This window comes from Xenopus laevis, chromosome 6S (genome assembly GCF_017654675.1).
Source record: "Xenopus laevis strain J_2021 chromosome 6S, Xenopus_laevis_v10.1, whole genome shotgun sequence".
Taxonomy (NCBI): Eukaryota; Metazoa; Chordata; class Amphibia; order Anura; family Pipidae; genus Xenopus; species Xenopus laevis.
Genome location: NC_054382.1, coordinates 42,510,100 through 42,531,876, shown reverse-complemented (window position 1 = coordinate 42,531,876; position 21,777 = coordinate 42,510,100). Strand labels below are relative to the sequence as shown.

Below are 21,777 nucleotides of genomic sequence, written 5' to 3'. Positions count from 1 at the left end.
CTGCTTCTTAAATTGGTACAAAAGAAAACTCTTGGTACAAGAAGAGAAAATTAATAATCTCTGGTCAGTTCAAAATATTTTATACTGTACTGTTTGTTGTAAGGGATGAGTTTTGTCTTCTTTTTCCATTAGTAGGTCTTTTCTCCTTTGGCATTTCAAGGTAATCACTGAGTGATGGTAAGAGGAGACACTTTGCACCCTGAAGTTTTCTGAGAACTGTAACCAGTGACATTTCATTAACAATAATATCTTTGTACCTAAATTGCCAAAAATTTTTTGAATGCTTGATAGGTTACTCTCTCCAGACATATCTCCAGACATATACAATGCATACCTCAGAGCACATATCATTAATAGATCCTGCCTTTCATGCCACAAAGAGGTTTGTAAGAAATGTGAATATCAGTACTTTAACTGAAAACTACAAGAAATTAGGACACCATCAATCAGAATTAGTCTCAGTTGTGCTGTCATGCTCATAATTCATTAATTTTGCTTTCAGAAATCAGTCATCCATTAGCAGTATCACCTATCAAAGGCTATTCTTACTTTCCTTCCATAGGGGTAAAAAGACTGTTCATGACACAATTCTGCACCAGAATAAGATATGATAATATATGCAGGCATAAGATAAGATATGCATATAAGATAATATATGCAGGCATTCGTGGCCTATGCCATACAGGTCAGGCATTGACTCAATAAACACACATAATAACTTCATTGGTCAATCACAATATTGAATTTTGGCCAGATAACATTGATGAAATTGTGCTAAAGGCTGAATAGGTAGATCAGTCCCAAAGATACACATTTTTTCATGTCCTGTGGCCAGTTACATAAAAAAAAACAAAGTCCATCAAGTTCAACCCCTTCAAATGAAACCCAGTGCACTACATACACTCTCAAACTATATATATATATATATATATATATATATATATATATGTATATGTGTATATGTATATGTATATGTATATATATATATATATATATATATATATGTATATATATATATATGTATATATATATATATATATATATATATATATATATATATATATACAGTATATCCATATTAACTGTAGATTTTAGTATCACTATAGACTTGGCTATTATGCTTGTCCAATAAATCACCCAAGCCCCTCTTAAAAGAATTAACAAAATCAGTCACCTACTGTATGCTGCTTCAAATGAAAGTTCTTTTCCTTCAGTCCAGGAGTGCCCATACTTTACTAATGTGAGGTCTACTTTTAGCGATGATGTCCCGTTATGATGTACATCCATAAAAACACTGTTAGCATTCTGTTCCATGGAAAATATTATTTAAATATTAAACTGATTTATGATTGAATTTATATTGCTATATTTAACAATTATTTCTACTGATCCCCAGCTAAAAGTCTACTGGTAGATCCCAATCTACCTTTTGGGCACGCCTGCTCTAGTCTGAAGGGGTGGCCTCTGGTGCGATGATCCATTTTATGGAAAAAAAGATCTCCCACTATCTGTCTATAATGTCCTCTAATGTACTTGTACGTACGTGTAATCATGTCCCCTCATCCTATCTGCCCTCATAATTTAAGTCTTCCATTCCTTTAACCAGTTTAGTTAAACGTCACTGCACGTCTCTCTTTTGGAGTCCAAAACTGCACTGCATACTCCAGGGACCTATAAAGAGGCATAATTATGTTTTCATCCCTTGAGATAATGCCCCTTTTTATGCAAGACAGAACTTTATTTGCTTTAGTAGCCACAGAATGACACTTGTTATTTACTAAAATCCCTAGATCATTACCTATTACGGAAACCCCACACATACACTGTCATGTGGGGACTGATTTATCAAAGGTTGGAGTTTAGAGGTTTTGGAAACCATGACTAAACTCACAAACTCTAAAACTACGAATGTTGTGAAATTTGTTTAAATAAAAAAATGCAAACAAAAAAATACACTGATTGATTCAATTCAATTCCTAGAAAAAAATACAAAAAAAAGTCTGACTTGGTTAAGGGCTGTCCAATAGGATCAGCACTGCTCCCATTGACGAATTAGAGGTTTTCGTGTTTTTTACACTTAGTAAATCTTGAATCTGTAGAGCTTTTTTTTTTTTTAAAAAAAAAAATTGAAACCCATAAATTTTTGGAGATTCATGGAAACAATTAATTTGTTAGTAGATAGGTCCCTTGCATTTATATTATTTCGGCCAAAGTGCATAACCTTGCATTCATCAACACTGAACCTCATTTTCCAGTTTGCTGCCCTGTTTTCCAATTTAGTCAAATCACTCTGCAAAGTGACAGCATTCTGCATGGAACTTATAGTTTTGCACAATTTACTATTATCAGCAAAAATAGAAACAGTACTTTCAATGCCCACCTCCAGGTCATTAATAAACAAATTAAAAATCAAAGGACCAAGGACAGAGCCTGCGGTACCCCACTAACAACACTGGTCCAATTAGAAAATGTTCCATTTACCACAACTCTTTGTAGTCTATCTTTTAGTCAGTTCACTATCCAGGTACAAATACTATTATCCAACATTCCTTAATTTAACCAGTAACCTTCTGTGTGGCACTGTATCAAAAGCTTTAGCAATTTCCAAGTAGATCACATCCCCTGCCATCCCAGAGTCAGTGTTCCTGCTCACCTTCTTATAAAAGGCAAATAAACTAGTCTGGCAATATTTGTTGCACATAAAACCATGCTGGCTTAAACTATGAACTTATAATTTGCTATGAAGTCAAGTATATTATCCCTTATTAGCCCTTCAAAAAGCTTTCCTTCCAATGATGTCAAACATCATTTGTTGTTCTACAGAGCCACAGCAGAGGTCAAGCACAATCCCACCAACAGAACAGTATGTAAGGCTCAGGGAGAGTGGAATGGAACTCTAGAATTCATCTACAATAATGGGGAGACCAAATTAATTGACACCACTAAGCTTCCGATCATCAAGAAGAAAATCAGACCACTGGAGAAACAAGGACTGTATGAGTCAAGGTGAAGATTCATAAAAATGAGACAGTAATTAAAGAGAGCGCTCTCCTGCTGGTAAATGTATAGTAAACTTGGTATTACTTTCTTACTCATAATGTATTTGAATATATTGTAGTTGGAAGCATAAGGTTATTTAACATACAAAACAAAATGAGTTTGGGAAGAATGGTTGTATGTGGTGTTCTAATGTCTATGGGCATACTAAAATATATCTAATATTTAGGTAAAGACATTAATGGCTGTACTATGACAATTTTATATTTTCAATGAGGAAGTATTCACACCCAAACTACCAAATGATTAGCTTTATTCCTTTATGAACCATTGTTTTAAGGATAAATAAGGAATGATGTCCTCAGCTACTTTCATACACAATGTAAGCTCCAAATATGATTTTATAAATCACCAAATATCTGCAGCTGATTAACAGCACACATAATACTGCTGCAAAATGAAATAGAAAACAAGTTCATTTTAACAATAATGGGCAATATCAAAGTCATATTAAATATTCTAGTTTTCCGGGAAGCATTTAGAAACAGCAGTAGAAGCTTTCCTTTTAATATGGGAGGTTAATGAATGTTTCTGTGCGAATAAAAGGAAAGAGCTTTTCTCTGTACACAGTACCACTCACTGAGATGCTGTTTGGGGATAAGAGACATGAAAGGTGAGATTTTGGAATTGCAAGATTACTGGGGCTCAGTGTAATTGCCAGGACTGAGTTTGCCTTTGTGCAATTACCACAGTATAAACAATTCTGGAACATAAACATAGCTTGGATGTAAAAGATGTAGAACATGTTGGGGCAGATTTATCAAGGGTCGAATTTCGAAGTAGAAAAAGCCTTGAAATTCGACCATCGAATTGGAATACTTCGAATATCGAAGTCAAAGTTTTTTTTACATCAAATTTGGCCATTTGTGGTTGAAGTAAAATCGTTCGATCGAACGATGAAATACTTAGAATCGAACGATTCAAAGTATTTCATCCATCGATCTAACGATTTTTCTTCGACTTCAAAAAACGTAGAAAAATGCTCTAGAAGGTCCCATTAGGCAAACATAGCACTTCGGCAGGTTTAATTTGGCGAAGTATTGAAGTCGAAGTTTTTTTTAAAGAGACAGTACTTTGATTATCGAATTTGTCGAATATTCGAATGATTTTACTTCGAATCAAAGTCGAAGTTGTAGTATCCTATTCGATGGTCGAAGTATCCAAAAAAAATTACTGAGAATTTTGAATTTTTTACTTCGAAAATTCCCTTGAATTCACTTCGACCATTGATAAATCTGCCCCGTTATGTCTTGTTTAATAATCTTGGAATTAAATGTGTTGCTTTGCACCCATCATGGAAAAGGCAAAATTAATTTATGAGATATGACAGCCCCCTCATAGGGAAAAAGGGGGTAAGAAAGGTCACGAAAACGCACCAGGCAGATACTTTTATGGCAAAATTATAAATAGCATTCAAAGACAATGTTATGATAGATATTAAAAAAGTTTATTTTCTGGTGTCAGTATCTCTTTAAGTCACATAGTCTACAAAACAAATGCACCAAGTCTACCATCTGGCATTGGCCTAATCCTATTCCTAGATGGTAATACATGCTAATTATATATCACACTGACATCTCAGAATTTTGGTTATTGATGGATTTGTTGCTTTTTTATGAAACAGAGGTGTATGGAAAAATGTCACCAATGCTTTAAAATCGGGGAATATTGAAGCAGCATCAGAGCAAAAACACCAGCTGGAGGAAAGACAGTGAGCAGAATCCAGGCAGAGGGCATCACTCAACACAACATGGAAGCCAAAGTACTTTGTCAAAGAGGCAAGTGTTGTATTTAATTTAATATCAGAGTGTGTGGCATAAGAAATCCTGCTTTTTTATTTCTCTACTGGAGCTTTGACAATTATTTGAAGTTGTTTAATGGCCTGCACAAGCTTATTGCACAAGACTCACTTAAAGGCTCAGATTTGATCCCATAAGAAATGTTATTAGGTGAAATGCAGTGCGTCCGTGTACTAATAACACAATAATACCTGGAACATAGGGATGGTATTAGGCAGGTAATGGGGCAGATAGTTATGTTTCCATGCTATTATATAACAATTATGCAGAGCTTTGAAGATTTTAAAATTATGGGCAGAGAATAATCTGCTGTGTCAGATATTCCAGAAACCCTGCGGCGTCCTCTGTTCATATAACTGAGATCTAATGAAGTTGTTATATCTTATAGCAGATGGGTAAAAACAACAGGACTCAGCACAGCCACCTGCATTATAAAGTCAGAAACAGCACATATATAAACCAATTATTCTTAATCTCACACATTAAAGTAACTCTGAGTCCCTGAATCCTTGTGTTGATATAGACCGCGTGATACCAATGCACTGCATTATTTATCAGCACCAGTGCATGAACCCATTGCAGTCAGTAAGAGATATGCTTTCATTGTCTTATTTACATTAGACAGATCAAAGGTGATTGTTGTTAGGTTTCCATTTGCCCATTGTTACTATATGTACTTAATGTGGGTTTTGTGCTAATAAAGAAAATACAAACTAATATTTTTGCTTACCCAGTCTGAAAGCTGCAATGCCTGCCAGACTGCTACTCCCGTTACTGACAGAAGAGTAGAACAGTGATATATTACTGTAATTATAAAGGAGTTCCTTCCTTATTTGGTTATTATTGAGGCACTATCTTACAGTTACCATAACTGATAATCAGATTTAGAGATATGGAAACACACTTACTAGAAATGCATTTCTGATTATGTGCCTGGATGGTTATTTTGAAACTACATACTGAAACCCGTGTCCTTTGAAAAGTTCAGCATCATAGTGTGTAGCATCCCTAAATGTTAGTCCCATAACTGCTAGGCTGATTCCCTTACTTGCATGTCATTTAGATGAGCAAATTATGAAGTGGGAGAGGACAGAGGCCGCAACAGGACCATGTCCTTACCATGTGTCCTATGAGAGGCATTTCCAAGGAATACCCTTGAGACTGAGCTCACCCACTGGGTTTTAAAGCACAGCCAGGGCAGTATGATCATTTGATTCACAAATGTAGATCTTGTGGCTAGAAAATATTCTGGGCAAACATTGCAATATTTCATCTCTTTTAGCAACTGAAATACTGATCTTCTATCTGTTTTGAGATCAGTCCCTTTTATCAAGTGAAACTATTTGTGCTCCGAAATTTTTATATTTGGACCTCAATGGTCTGAATTTTCAAAAGGTGGGGGTGTCTCATTTAATTTGGAGAGATCTATATCAACAGTCGCATTGCTTGTTAGACACTGTTAGGGGCAGATTTACTAAGGGTCGAATTTCAAAGTTAAAAAAACTTAGAAATTCGACCCTTGAATTGAAATCCTTCAACTTCGAATATCGAAGTCAGAGTCGAAGGACTTTTCACCGAATTTAGCGTTTCAACTATCGAATAGAAATCGTTTGTTTTATTCAACCAAAAAAAACTTAGAAAAGTGCTCTGGAAGGTCCCCATAGGCTAACATTGCACTTGGGTAGCTTTAATTTGGCGAAGTATGAAGTCGAAGATTTTTTAAAGAGACAGTACTTCGAATCGTTCGAATCTAAGTCGAATGGTCAAATATAGCCTATTCGATGGTCAAAGTACCCAAAAATTTACATTCACTCAAGCTTAGTAAATCTGCCCCTAAATAGACACAGGGGTTATTTACTAAACAACAAATGCAAAAATCATGAAAGCTTTGTGTTTTTTTTTTAAAAAAATCACAATTTCTCAGAATGTATTAAACCCTGAGGGTGGAAAAGTCAGAATCTGAAAAAAACGGCATCTCAGACCTGTCGTGGTTGCATAAGTCAATGGGAGAAGTCCCAATGATTTTTGATGCGCGCTTGGTTTTGTGCAATACCGCAAAGTTTTCTGAGTTTTCAGGTGAAAAATCCGAAGAAATCATAAAATTTGTGAAAATCGGATGAAAAAATCGTGAAAATCTGATTTTTTCCAACAAAGCAAATTTGCGGGAAGATGTAATAATAAATAAGCGAAAAAACCTGAGCGGATTTGATTGAAGTTTGTAACAGAAAATATTGAATAAATTCGGACTTTGATAAATAACCCCTTAGTAAATATACTGAAACTTGAATTGGTAAATTCACCTACAAGAGTTATTTGCAGGATGCTATCCGTAAACTTGTTATAAAAGCTGTAACTTACAGAAAGGCCATGTCACACAGATTCCATTTTATCCAAATTTTTTCTCTCTAATACTAAAAAAGTATCTTGTACTTTATCCCAGCTAAGATATAATTAACCAGCCTTTTGGGTTTATTTTATTTAATGTTTACATTAGATTAGAGTTCATCACAGAAAAACTCACCTACTATCTATTTATTCCTTTGGGATTTTTAGAATGATATTTATAAAATGGTGAACTTCAACTTTCACACAATGCTATATATGTTTCTAAAAATCCCATACCAAATCTCCTGTTACAGAGTTTATTTAAATGAAACATTGCTTTCATAGGCATACATGCTGAGAGATGAATCAATACATTACTGAGCAGAATAAAAATCCATCAATAATTTACAATAGCCAGTTCCATTTCTTTACAAGTAAACTGCCAGCAAAGTTATACTAAGGTAGTGGAAGAAGGGAAACCTACTAAAAAAAGTTAGTGTGAAGTCTATGAAGCAGTTTTGAGTGTTTTGTCACTGAGCTGTAGTAGGAGAAATGAGCTTCATTCAAAGTGAAGGGAATGGCCACCAAGTGTCAGGTGCTGTCAAGTGAAAATGTTGGACCTGTCTCTCATTACCGTAATGATCACTGGAAGAGCCATAAGAGCAAGAGAACTCCAAAATAACTAGGACCGTTTAGAGCAGTGATCCCCAACCAGTGGCTCAGGAGCAACATGTTGATCACCAACCCCTTGGATGTTGCTCCCAGTGGCCTTTAAAGCAGGTGCTTATTTTTGAATTCCAGTCTTGGAGGCAAGTTTTGGTTACATAAAAACCATGTGTATTGTCAAACAGAAACTCCTGTAGGCTGCCAGTTCACATAGAGGCTACCAAATGGCCAATCCCAACCCATAATTGACACCCCAAGAACTTTTTTCATGCTTGTGTTGCAACTCTCCAACTTCTTTCACATTTGAATGTGGCTCACACGTAGAAAAGGTTGAGGATCTCTGGTTTAGAGAATGAGTATAATTATGGCTAGTAAGTAAAGTTGGTAATACATGCAGAGATCCGCTTGTTTGGCAAATGAGCGGATCTCTCCCCAATATGCCCACCTTGAGGTGGGCGATATCAGGCTCATCTGATCAGATCACAACACTGAGAATACATTCTGTCGGACCGAGGACGGCATCAATGAACCAATGTGGTCCACGATCCAACAGGGTTTTTAAACCTGCCAGATCGACAACTGGCCACCTTAATGCTGATGGCACAAGGGTGTATTCTCCTACAATTTATTTAATCTTTGAGAGAGGTGCCCACATTTGCTGGTGCCACCTCATATTCACTTGAATGGGAAACATGAGACAGGGCTTGTACATATATCATTTATGCTGTAGACTGAAAACACTCCAACACTGCTGGAGGTGCCAATGTTGGATCATTTTCCACCATGTTTCTATACAAGTGGAAGGGTGAAGGCAGTTCAAGGTTTGGGCGCTGTGCCATAGAACTAAATATGAAAAATATGCCAACCTAACACATTATATAGTGAATAAAGTACCCTCTCTTGTAAAATATAAGGATATTATAAGTCACCGAGGAGTTTCATGACCATATAAAAACACGAGGCCGAAGGCCGAGTGTTTTTATACAGGTCATGGAACTCCGAGGTAACTTCTAATATCCTCATATTTTGCAAATGGGGGTACTTTATTTATTATAATACACAAATTTCAGTGAGTCATGTGACAAAAATGACATCAGAACTCACCGTTTATAACTAATGACATCAGAACACACCGTTTTTAAGTATATAATTTACAAGATATTCATGGCTTTTGTGTATTATATAAAAATAATATAACGAATAACAGCAAGCTGTCTTGCCTTGATTTCCTGTAGTCTGTAAATAAAGACTATATCCCTTGCAAAGTATTTGTTATGATGAACAAACTGACAATGTCTGTACAAATGTTGCCTTTTTTGCTTTACTTTTGTTCATTCTAATTTTTGAAACTCTGTAGGGCTCGTTTACAACTGAAAATACAGCAAAGTGCAATTTCGAGCTCAATAGCCATGGTTTTTCCCATAATAATTTAAAAAAATGAGTACAGTCTCATGAAACTATGTGTTTTGGAAAAATGCAATAGAAGTTGAAAAGAAAATTCACATAAATAAGAAAAAGTTGAATTTCAATAATTCTTTATTAGACAATCATAACAGGTTTAAGCTGCCGATTTGGGTCCTTTAGACCAATTTATAGAGCCCTGCCAACAGACCTCCCCGATTGATATCTGGCCAAAAATCAGACAGGCTTGAGTTTTTATATCACATCGGCTCATTGATGCAGTTCTCACTTCTACTTTTTGTATCCTACTCATTGTAATACAGTTGTTGGAGCTTTAGGACTAAACAATAGCATTAGCATGATGTTGCCCACCACAGGTGAGCATATTGGGGGAATAATTTGCTTGCCAAATGGGCAAATCATACAGTGTATGGCCACCTTTAGTGTCTTCTATTGCATAACCATGAAAGCCTTAATTACATCATGGTTTTTATTATTGGGACTATGACACATGTGGTGCATTGACCATACAGGCTATTCAAAAAAAATGCATTACATTGATATAAGTAAGCAACGTTCTGTATTGACAGATCATTTGCTCAAATTGTAATACAGGGTGTTTTCTTGTCTTGCAGGCCGAAGGCTGGATGTATGTAAATCCAATGTGGAAGAGTGTTTGACTGCAAAACCCTGAGCTTGGAATCAGAATACCCTCTTGGTGTTGGCAAACATCACTGAAAGCAAAATACTGTGAATATGTCTCTAAGCAACTCCAAGCCATCTTGTTAACTTGTGTGTGTGTATATATATATATATATATCTATATATAACCACTACAAGAAGTTCCGCACTCTCAGGACTTATAAAAATCATAATATTTATTATAAATGACTCACGTTTCGGCTAGGTCCCTAGCCTTTCTCAAAACTTTGAGAAAGGCTAGGGACCTACCCGAAACGTTAGTCATTTATAATAAATATTATGATTTTTATAAGTCCTGAGAGTGTGGACCTTCTTGTAGTAGTTATGGATAATTTATTGGCACTGCACCCAGGCAAATTCAAGCAACTATATCGAGAGTGCTGGCAACCCTTGGGCTATATAACTATATTCTTTCAGTTTAATAATGTAAGGGTATACATGTAGGGGCCGATTCACTAAGGGTCGAATATCGAGGGTTAATTAACCCTCGATATTCGACTAGGAATTAAAATCCTTCGTCTTCGAATATCGAAGTCGAAGGATTTAGCGCAGATAGTTCGATCGAACGATCGAAGGATAAATCCTTCGAATCAAACGATTCGAAGGATTTAAATCCAACGATCGAAGGAATATCCTTCGATCAAAAAAAGTTAGGCAAGCCTATGGGGACCTTCCCCATAGGCTAACATTGACTTATCTTGGGTTGCATTTGCACTTCATTGGTGTATGTCAAGCAGCTGCTCTCAGGGAAACCAAACTATCCGGCAGTTTTAATTCCTACTGGCTAAATGCATTCAGTCATGCTGCATGACCCTTGTGCAGCTATAAAGAAAGCAGCCAGGAATTACTGCTGATGGGATGTGAATGCAGATGTTTTGGGTGCTTTAACACGTTGCAAATGCAGAACCATGTAAATCACTGGGTTAACCCATGACCACGTTTTATTCTTTCTCATGTCACGCCAAAAGCTAAAGGTTTATGAGACCGACATTCCTGGATTAACATAACAATCAGATGTCCTACCGACCATTATGGAAGCTTTCAAAAATATTTTATAAACTATCCATTATTATCATATACATCTATCCCTCTATCTATTATAACTGATCACTCAAGTTTGCTCCAGAATCTGCTGGATGAACTAGACAATCAGACCCCATAACTATTCCAGAATGGAAGACTGATACTGCCCTTTCAGCCATACCAACTTTTTTAACCCTATTAGTTTGCTATGTGTTGAATGAATATTTCGTTTTTTTTTAGATACAGTATGATAGAAAATGATCCAAGAAAAACATGTCCATGCTCAGAGTGAGCAGCGTCTTGCTATACACAATCAATAAAATAACTTTTGAATGAGATATCTGGTGCTTTGGCAATAGGCAACACGACTTGCAATTATAAAAATGAGCTGTGCTCGTTTCACTGGAAAGTATTGTATATTAATGCTAAATAACTAAAGAGACACTGTATTGTGGTGCTTAACTTATTTATGAACACTGGGCAAATGTGTATCTGGCCAGTGAGCCATAGCAACCAGTCAATAATTAGCTCGCTGTAGGTAGAGCAATGAAAGCAAAAATTTGATTGGCTGCCATTGGTTACTTCCAAAATGCAGAACCTCGTGGTTCATTCAGTGGTTCTTTAATTTTTCTTTTACTGTATGATGAACAATAGATGCAGTACACAAATGCCACTAAGAGGACATAATTACATGTATTTGTGCTGCAGAAAAAGCAAAGAAAAAATCATGTCATTTGGCTTTTTGTGCTTACTCTGTAAATAAGTATGTATCTGTTTAAAAACATGAAAGGGGCTTTTGTAAGAGAGAACAGCTTGTATTGTATTTTCACCTTCCTTTAGAAAGTGTTGACAGGAAAATAAGGCTCCTTATATTTTTGGAGCTTTTACAAAGAACCTATAGCTTCTAATGGAGTGCATCATTTAAAGGCTGAAAACTCATGAAATCTATTTTTTTTGGTCTGTTAATGTCATCCTGTCTGTTAAATATAAAGAAGAAGAAGAAAAAGGCTTTTGTAAGAGGGAACAGCTTGAATTGCACCCCCTTAATTTAGTAGGCGTTGATGAGAAAATAAGATTATTTACTAATATGGAGCTTGTATAACCAGACTCAAAGCAAGGACAACGTCCTGGATATAAAAAGTTTGATTCTCAGGAAATGTTTTGGTTGATTTTGGTTGCTTTATAACTAAGCTTAGATTAAATTGTGGGCTTTACTGAGGAAAACCTTCTGTCTTCTACCAATGCAAGAACTAGTTGCAAAGTGCTCAAATGGATGTGCATTTCCACTATTCTCAGTGGTCCCAATGCCCCAATCACACACTCAATCTGCTCCAATGAGTTGCACATGGGTTCAATGGAACCTGGAATCACTGAGAGACTTGACCTGACCGTTATTTCAGGGATGCATCAATAAACCTAACTAGCTTGGTAACAAGTGACGTTAATGCCATAGCACGTTTTACAGCCATTTATCTACTCATGAGAGAATGTGGTATGTGAATCTTTAAATGAAATAGATTAAAGGAGGCCTGTTCTACACCTGTAATGTCCAAATAAACAACACCCTTCTGTCGCATTTTCATTTAGATTTGGGACCAACCAAGTGCTGTAGTTTTAACGGCGAGCATGCTCAGATCAGCTGCCAGTGATCCTGGCAAAATATATACAGCCATATGGAAAACACTTCCATATGGCTGTATAGTATGTGGAGAGGAAACAGCTTAGAACCGCAGTGGCTGAGGATTAAAGTCTTGGCAAGCATACTTTGTTTTTAAATACAAATATACAATATTCATATAAATATACATACAAAGCTGCTTGAGTTCTGCATGGCTGGTAAGTAAGGCGGGGGCTCCCCCTGCTGTTCATAAGTATGATTGTTTCCCTGCTCAGCAGTTAGGGACCGTCTGACAATTCCTATCCACAGCAGTAAATGAAGGGAGAATTTCACTGCATACAGTCAGGTTTCTTATAAAAACAGTACACATTTTTTAATTAAAGTATATTGGAGATAGGTTTCTTTTTCATTAAAGAAAGTAAAAATGGGATTTTATTTATTGGCCTTTCCTTCTCCTTGAAGTGGCAGTGAGTCAGCGACCACACTTCTAGTTGAAATGTAGTATCTACTCTCTGTTCTGGTCGTCCTATGTCAGCCCTGTAGAAAGTCATACTGCCATGTCTTTTATACTTACGTTAGGGTGCCTTTTACTCTGGAGCAAGTGGAGAAATTCTTTTTTTAAAGAAATAAAGATAAAATCATCTGGATTTCACATTATGTCACATTGTGTAATTTTTAATGCTAAAACCTGTCTCTGGATGGTGCTAGAGTACAATGGCATTAGTCCATCACAGCAACATACTGCACTCTATCACCATCTAGAGGCAGAATTTAGCAATAAAAAATGGCATCTTGACACTGTATGACAAAATGTCAAATCCCAATGGATTCATCTGTACATTGGAGTGATTTTTAAAGCTATATTAAAAAACAGAAAATGTAATGCAGGCATGTCTAAAGTGCGGCCCGGGGGCCAATTGCAGCCTGTTTTCAAATTTACACCGGCCCTCAGCCTCCATCATGAAATTAATAATAATGAGGCCCCCCAGCACAATGCAATCAGGAATTGCATAGCCTTAATATTAAGGCACATTAGTGAAATGATCTGCCACTTGGTCTATACTGTTGCCTGTGTGCTGAAGGTGTTAGCAATAGACACATACTGGCACATAGAGACACGCTGTTTTCGCATACTTCTTTAGGGCTGAAGGTGTCAATAGATGTACTGACGTGCCAGTACAGTAAACTAAAGAAGTATGGCATCACTACGTGCCAGTACGTGTCTATTGCTAACACCTTCAGCACAAAGGCAGCAGTATAGACCAAGTGGCAGATCATTTCACTAATGTGCCCAAATATTCCTGCTACAATTAGAGATATAGTTAAACAAGGCTGTGCACACCAGGTAATTTCAAATAAAGTCTACATTGTCAGAAATTACTGACGGTGCAAGAGACTAAAGGTAGAAAAATTGTAATTGAAAAAGGAGTCTCAATATGCACTCAGTAGATAATTCTAAAAAATTCACTAAATTTTATTTAAACAATTGGCATTTCTGTAATCACCATTTACCATTAAATCGAACAATTAAATAAAGATATTTAATGTATATAATTTAAATTAATCAATTTGCTACCAGTTGAATTAATTTCATCTAAATACCATGAATTAATATTAATAGCATATCATATAATGAATTAATTGATTGGCACACATTAAATATAAATAGTTCAGTAAAACATCCAATGAAAAAAGTTGAAGTTGATGAATTATATGATAAGTCCAGTATCAAAAAATTAATTGTGAAAAAGTTCCTGTTAAAAATAGAAAAGGAGAAGCTATAAAGTGCCCGTGCTGATTTCTCTCCTCAATCCTAGAGGGTTTCTTTAATATGGCCGTAAAGCATAAGACCAAAATTGGAAGCTGCAATATAGTAAAGTAAGTTTTGCCAAAGGAGAAAAGGAATAAGCGTCCGTCCGTGTTGTTGAAACAAAGTCTATTGGTCGTTAATCACAAAACCGTTCCACACGCTAACAGTCCCCTGCCTTATACAGTCTCATCCTTTCCGACTTGCCGCACAGCACAGATGTATGGCGGGTCAGTCTTTGACTGAAAGGCTTGAGAGAGAATCCAAATCTTTGGAACAAAGGAGGGACGCAAGGGTCTGGTGAAACTTTTATTACTGGAAGCGCACACAATTCCTTTTATCTGTACTCAAAGTTTAAGTTAGGACTTTTGCAGGCAATCCCGCTTAAAAAAAAGGACAAGTTGCCAGCGTTTTTTCAACTTTAATGCATTTCTGGCAGACAGGATATGATGTAACTGACATCAGATTGAGGAAGATGTAGCTTCATTTTAACAGTTTGCCTGGTCTGAGGTGGCAAAGTCAACTCTGGTGAAAGAGGTATCATTCAGTAAAATCCGCATTTTAGTGAATTTGCGGAGCCTGAGCAAAAGTCGCCTGTCGATAGATTGCGAACGCCAGCGACAGTCTCGTTCGCTAGCGAATTATCATCTGCGCCTGTTAGTGAATTATACGAATAGTCAGCCAGCACTCACCACTTTGATTCTTAGATGTAGCGACCAGGTGCACGTCAATTGGTGTCCACTTCCACCAGCTTAGAAATCCCAAAATCACAATAGACAGCACCAGTCTTGAAGATTTGTTTAAAAAAGCCTTTATTGGAACTTCATGGCTTTATCATCTGAACAAACGCAACAACGTTTCAAGCCGCATGGCCCTTTGTCAAGTTAATGTTTCACACATGGTTACACATTTTTATATTACCTTGTATAGCGCCATCTTGTGGCTCAATCCTTAAACACATCACAAACTACAGATCACAAAAATTTTTTTAAACATACTATATTTTGTTTTGTCGGTGGAGTCTCCTTCTCCATATCTATGCTGCTATTTTCTTGTTCAAAAATCTGTAATATTAAAAACATAAATAAAAATCCAGTTAAAAACATACTTAGCGGAATATAGAATGTAATGTAATGTATAGAATGTAAGTCGTATTCACGATTTAGGCCATGGGGTTCCATGGTTTCTAAGCAACGTATCCACCATGCTTCTTTCTTTAACAGTTCCTTATTTCTATTCCCTCCCCGCTGGATAATCCACCAGGCCGTCCGATTGTTTCGTGTATAAACTCCATACTGTCTCCCTTTTCTATCTTTGTAGATCAGGTGATTAAGATGTATGTACCTAACCACAGATCCTTTTTAAAGGATACAAATGATTTTTTATCAAAATTACAAATGGTGTCAGATTTACCGAACAATTTCTTGTTGGTAACTTTCGATGTGGAGAGCCTCTACACCTCCATCCCACATGATGGGGGTGTAGAGGCGGTCCGCATCGAGCTGAGACATGATGAGAGTTTGGATGCATCTCAAAAAAATTTTTTGATTCAATGTCTCGAGTTAATACTCCATAATAATTATTTCTTATTTCAAGATGAGTTCTTTGTACAGATCAAAGGCACAGCTATGGGGTCTAATGTGGCCCCGTCCTATGCAAACATATTTATGAATAATTTTGAAACCGAGCATGTGTATGTAAATGAGTTGTTTTTGCAACATTGTAAGTTATGGTTAAGATTCATCGATGACGTGTTCGCAATATGGACGGGGCCACTATGTACCCTTAAAGACTTTCACCAACAAATTAATTTGGCGCTACCCCATATCAAATTCACACTACACGCTGATGAAAGAAAAATAGTTTTTTTAGACACGATGGTATTAAATCAGGACGGGAAATTGGAAATAGACCTTTTTGTGAAGCCAACTGATAAGAATACACTCCTTCATTACGAGTCATTCCACCCTGTCTCAACAAAAAGGTCACTGCCAAAATCACAATTCCTACGGGTAAAAAGGATTGTTTCCAACAGAGATAGACAGAGTGAACGGCTAGAGGAGATGCAGAATAAATTTGTTCAGAGAGGGTATCCGATGCCCTTATTAAAACAGCAACGCAAAGAAATTGAGGGGGACCGTAAGGAATGTAAATATCAGGACAAATTTAATAAAAATAAAACTAAGAGGGTTCCATTTATCTCTAAGTATACATCTTTAAGTAAAGATGTGGCTAAAATTATCAATAGACACTGGAGTTTGCTTAAGGAGGGGATACCGTCTGTGGAATCCTTTCAAGCTTTACCCCTTATGTCATACAAGAAAAACAGAACCCTTGGTTCTATGCTGGTGAGATCAGACCTAGGGGGCAAACAATTGAGGCAAGGTGTATTACGCCCAAAAAATAATGGGACTTTCCCGTGCCTTTCCTGTAACTGTTGTTCCAACTGTCAAAAGGGAGATACTGTGTATCATCCACGCAAGGGCAACCCCATCAAGATCAGGGGGTATTACACTTGTACATCAACTTTTGTAGTGTATATTGTGAAATGCCCTTGCGGGTATTTGTATGTAGGACAAACCACTCGCATGATACGAGACAGGATACGGGAACATAAGTCCGCTATAAGGTTAAAGAAAATAGATCAGGCTGTTGCAAGCCACTTTGTGGAAAAAGGTCATGGGGTTCAACAATTAAAGTTCCCTGTTAGTGAATTGCCGATGTCCCTGCGGATGTAATTACTGGCGAAAAGTCGCTAGTAATTCACTAGCGTTAGCCACCACCCGCCTTTAGTAAATCTGCCCCTAAGAATCAAGCAACTTACTACATAGAGTATTTGTCCTTTCAAATTTTACAGCTCGTTGAGTCCAAACAAACAGCACAAAGGATCTTTTTATTTATTTTTTTACATCCCAAACAGCCACACAATTATATCATGTAGTGATACGTCTAAAGCAACTGTACTCGCTGAGTTTTCTTGAAAACATTTTATCCGATCTGCTTTTTCAGTTCAACCGAGTGGTAGGGAATTTCCCCACATTTTAAACCCTTAAGGGTAATACAGCGATCAACATCCATTCACAATGGTTCCATGAAACTTATTCAGATAGGTGCTAGCAGCAATTTACAGAGGTTTTGCAAGTATCACCATGGTATCATGAATCACATTGTGGCAGGTGTTTATTTTTGACATGACTAGAAGTGTGACTAATTATTAAACTGCCATTGTATGTTGTTAGCCCCTGTCTCTAGGGATGGTTGTTTTGGTTTGGCATCAATGGCCTACTTTATGCCTCTTACAAACCATTTGTTCGAAATGTGCACATTGCTTTTCTCAAAGAAGCTCCCTTATCCATTAGTTATAGATAAGACTGCACTTGTTTATTGAGTGGTTGTTCAGTCTCCCCAATGTATACATCTTCACTACACAGCACATAATATACCCCATTACTTTTCTTGTGCTTTGGTGTTGAGTCTTTTGGGTGTACCAGCTTCTGTCAGTTCTTTGCTTCATTTGAAAAACAGGTGAAATTTATATTAAATTGTACGGATTTTGAAAGATGGTGCTCTTCTATACAAACATAATATTCTACTCATTCGTATTGATGGTATTTTACTCTTATCATTAGTTTACCCTCTTTATCTAGTTGTTGAGCGGAGAAAATTGTAACTTGGAAGAGTAATCTCTAATTTGACTTTTATTTGTTTATTTATTTTTTCATGAAATAGTTTTCAATTATTTGTTACTTTATTGAATATTTAATTTATATAATTCAAACTTTACATTGTTGTCTAAATGTTCTAATGTCCTATTTTTTTTTGTAACCTGCAATTAAACTATTGAAAGTAATCAGCTGGTTTTTGGTTAAAATCAATAAAAAAAGAATTGAACTACTGAAAAACAGGTGATAATGATAAAACTACATGATAACTACCATTCCATGTGGCTGGAATCTTGAAGAATTTTAATATTGTATTCCAATGTTTTATTTTAAACCAAGCACTACCCTGAGACAGATGCTGGTACAACCAAAGCACAAAAAAAGCTGTTGGTTGACTTTATTTCCCTAAATGGTTTAAAATGCGGCTGTACTCAGAGTTGAAGTGAAGCCTATGCTTGAGTGGGTGGTGAAACTTTTTATGATACTCAAAGTCCAATTACTTTATGAATGTTTTTACTTATCCAGGTCATGTATCTAGTAGTGGAAAGTCTAGACAGCCACATAGAATCTTCTTGCATCTGTGCTCATCCAAGTGGAATCATATCTGGAGGACAGTGCAAATGGATTGATTTGTATGGGCCAGAACTTGCCCCAGGTCCTACATTTTTAGCTTTAACTGGCGAACACCAGTCCTAAGCTTCCAGTTGCCCGAGATTCACTAGAACTTACATAAGAAACCAATGGTTGTCCAGAGTAAGGTTATAAGGGAATAAGGGTCACCCTATGGAACAACATGCTCTTTGTTTAGCAGGTTTTCAAATCTGGTGCAAAACTCAAAAAGGCAAATTCCCTAAGTGCGAAAATTCGCCAGTGATGGCTTTGCAGCCATTGCAACACTTCGCCAGGACAACGCTAGTTCCGTAAACGACGAAATCTCGTTCAGGGTGCCGAATGCTGGCTAACTTGTGCTAGCGTTACTTCAGCAAGCAAATTGAAGTTGCGCTAGCGTTGGCTAATTTGCATACGGCGGGAAGTGAAAGTTTAATGGACATATATGTTGCTGCAAATACATTACATTACACAAGCCCAGGGAACCTTAATAAAATATAGTTCTTATATTGCCCTACACATGAGCCCACTGTATAGTTTATGTGCCATATGTTAGGAAATGTAGGGGGGAACCCGGTTACCTAAAAAAAAAAAATGACGGTCTTTTGCAGCCTATCGCAAAAAAAAAAAAAGTAAAAGACACCATGTTTTTTGGGACTTAGAAAATGTTTCAACAAAAAATTGAGGAAGTCCTATCCACTCCATTGCACTTCGCCTGGTCTGAGATGGCGAAGGCAAGTCTGGCACAAGAAGTAACGTTCCGTAAAATCCTCATCTTACTGAATATACGGAGTTACATCCCTTCGCCAGAGCGAAAATTCACCTGCGCCCGTTAGGGAAGTTACGAAATGACGTCACGAAGTTAGTCACTTCGCCCTTTAGGGTATTTGTCCTGGGTGTGTATGTAAGACAAGAAACATCAAATTGCAGCTGGCAGCATGGACTTGTCAATATAACCAGCTAAAACTTCTCCATAACTGGAAATGAATGTTGGTATATGAACACATTACAAATATACAAACATAGGCCCCTCCCAAATTGTATTCACGGACTGGATACCCCCAGGCTGGTGCTCCTTTTAACAGAAAACTTTCCCAGACTGAGGTTCTTCTCAGCGAGCACCATGGAAAAACCTTCTTCTTTATTAAAATTTTTTGTATGCACAGTAGAGTGAAAAAAAAGTGTATTTTTTGTTAAAGTTTGGCTTTTCACTCTCACGTGCATGCGAACACGCACAAAGAAAATATGAAGAGGATCACTCCGTGCTGCTTCCTGTGAAAACACCAGGCCGGGCAGTTTTCTGCTGATAGAAGCACCTGCCCAGGGTATCAGGTAAGTGATTATTGAGTGCGTCTAACTTTTGGCATCCCCCAGTGACTGTTGCCTTTCCTTCTCCTTTAAGCTCATAAATTGCATAGGTATTCAAATAAAATGGTGAAAAGCCAGCTTCTAATTCCCAGGCTGTCTGCTTTAAATCCAACTTTCAGGATAGTGATTATTTATTTGATCTCTCTGGATCCATTCATAAAGATTAAGTAGTGGACTCAAACTACTTAAGCTGTAGGGATGGTCCTTAGCTTTTACATTTTTGAATGTTGGATTAACATGCAGATAATAGTAATCTAAAGATGAATTTTGCAGTGACGGAAAAAACTATTTGGCAATATGCCGGGGAAGGTTCTGCTGTGTTCTGAAGTTAGGTGTTTGGCTTCTTTTACAAAATACGGTTATGGGGAATTTGATATTTACCATATGGGTTAAACTTGTATTATACTCTGCCTTCTCATGCAGTACTTTAATAATTCTCTTTTGTAATACTATTGGTTGTGGACATGTCGGGACTCTTCCTAAAACTACACATAATTTGGTATTGGTGAGGTCTGGGAACACTGAGCTAAAATCCTATTCATGCACATAAAAGAATGTGTACAGTATGTCTCCATGCAAAAACAATTACACCAAATTTAAATTCCATGAAAATATTTGTATATTTTTAATTTGAATGAATTTATGGTGTTAATTTTCCTGTTACAGAGTTGGAATTACACAAAATGTCAGGCACATATAGAATGTTTAGGTTGTCATGTGGGGAAAAAAAATAGGTTTTCTATGTAAAACTATTTTGGTCAGGGAATGCTGCTTAAAGGACAAGGAAAGTCTAAAATAGAATAAGGCTAGAAATGCTGTATTTTGTATACTAAACATAAACTTACTGCACCACAAAGCCTAATCAAACAAATGATTTATGCTTTCAAAGTTGGCCACAGGGGGCTGTCATCTTGTAACTTTGTTAAACATTTTTGCAAGACTAAGACTAACTGCACATGCTCAGTGTGGTCTGGGCTGCTTAGGGATCGTCATAAACAAAGCTGCTTGAATTCTGCATGGCTGGTAAGTAAGGCGGGGGCTCCCTCTGCTGTTCATAAGTATGATTGTTTCCCTGCTCAGCAGTTTGGGACCGTCTGACAATTCCTATCCACAGCAGTAAATGAAGGGAGAATTTCACTGCATACAGTCAGGTTTCTTATAAAAACGGTAAACATTTTTTATTAAAGTATATTGGAGATAGGTTTCTTTTTCATTAAAGAAAGTAAAAATAGGATTTGATTTGTTTGCCTTTCCTTGTCCTTTAAGTAAGTTTGTGAAGATTCTCATTCATCCAGGTTATGGTATAGGACTACCAGTGAAGGTGGAAAACCGAACAGGAGAAAGAACTTGGTCGTCCCATATGTAGCTGGGGTGTCGGAAAAACTTAGAAGGATTTTTAATAAACACCAAATACCTATCTGCTTTAAACCCAGCAACACACTGAAGAAGAAACTAGTTCACCCAAAAGACCCCATCCCAAAGCACAAGAGGAGTAACATTGTGTATGCAGTGCAGTGCAGTGCGGAATCCTTTGATTTGTATACGGGAGAAACCAAACAACAGTTACACCAGCGTACGGTGCAGCATAGAAGAGACAGCTGCTCTTGTCAGAACTCAGCAGTGTACCTACATCTTAAAGGACACACTTTTGAACACAGCAAGTCCAGTTGATTTGCCTTATTTCTATAGATATACTGCTTAAGTAAGAGTACAAACCGCAGGTTGGCTTGTCATTTTGGG

The 21,777-nt window shown here is 37.0% G+C and overlaps 1 pseudogene; it reads left to right on the top strand.

The window, feature by feature from the left end:
* Nucleotides 1-4,825, top strand: part of LOC108719690 — a 40,623-nt pseudogene extending 35,798 nt beyond the window's left edge.
* The last annotated feature ends 16,952 nt before the right edge of the window (nt 4,826-21,777 follow it).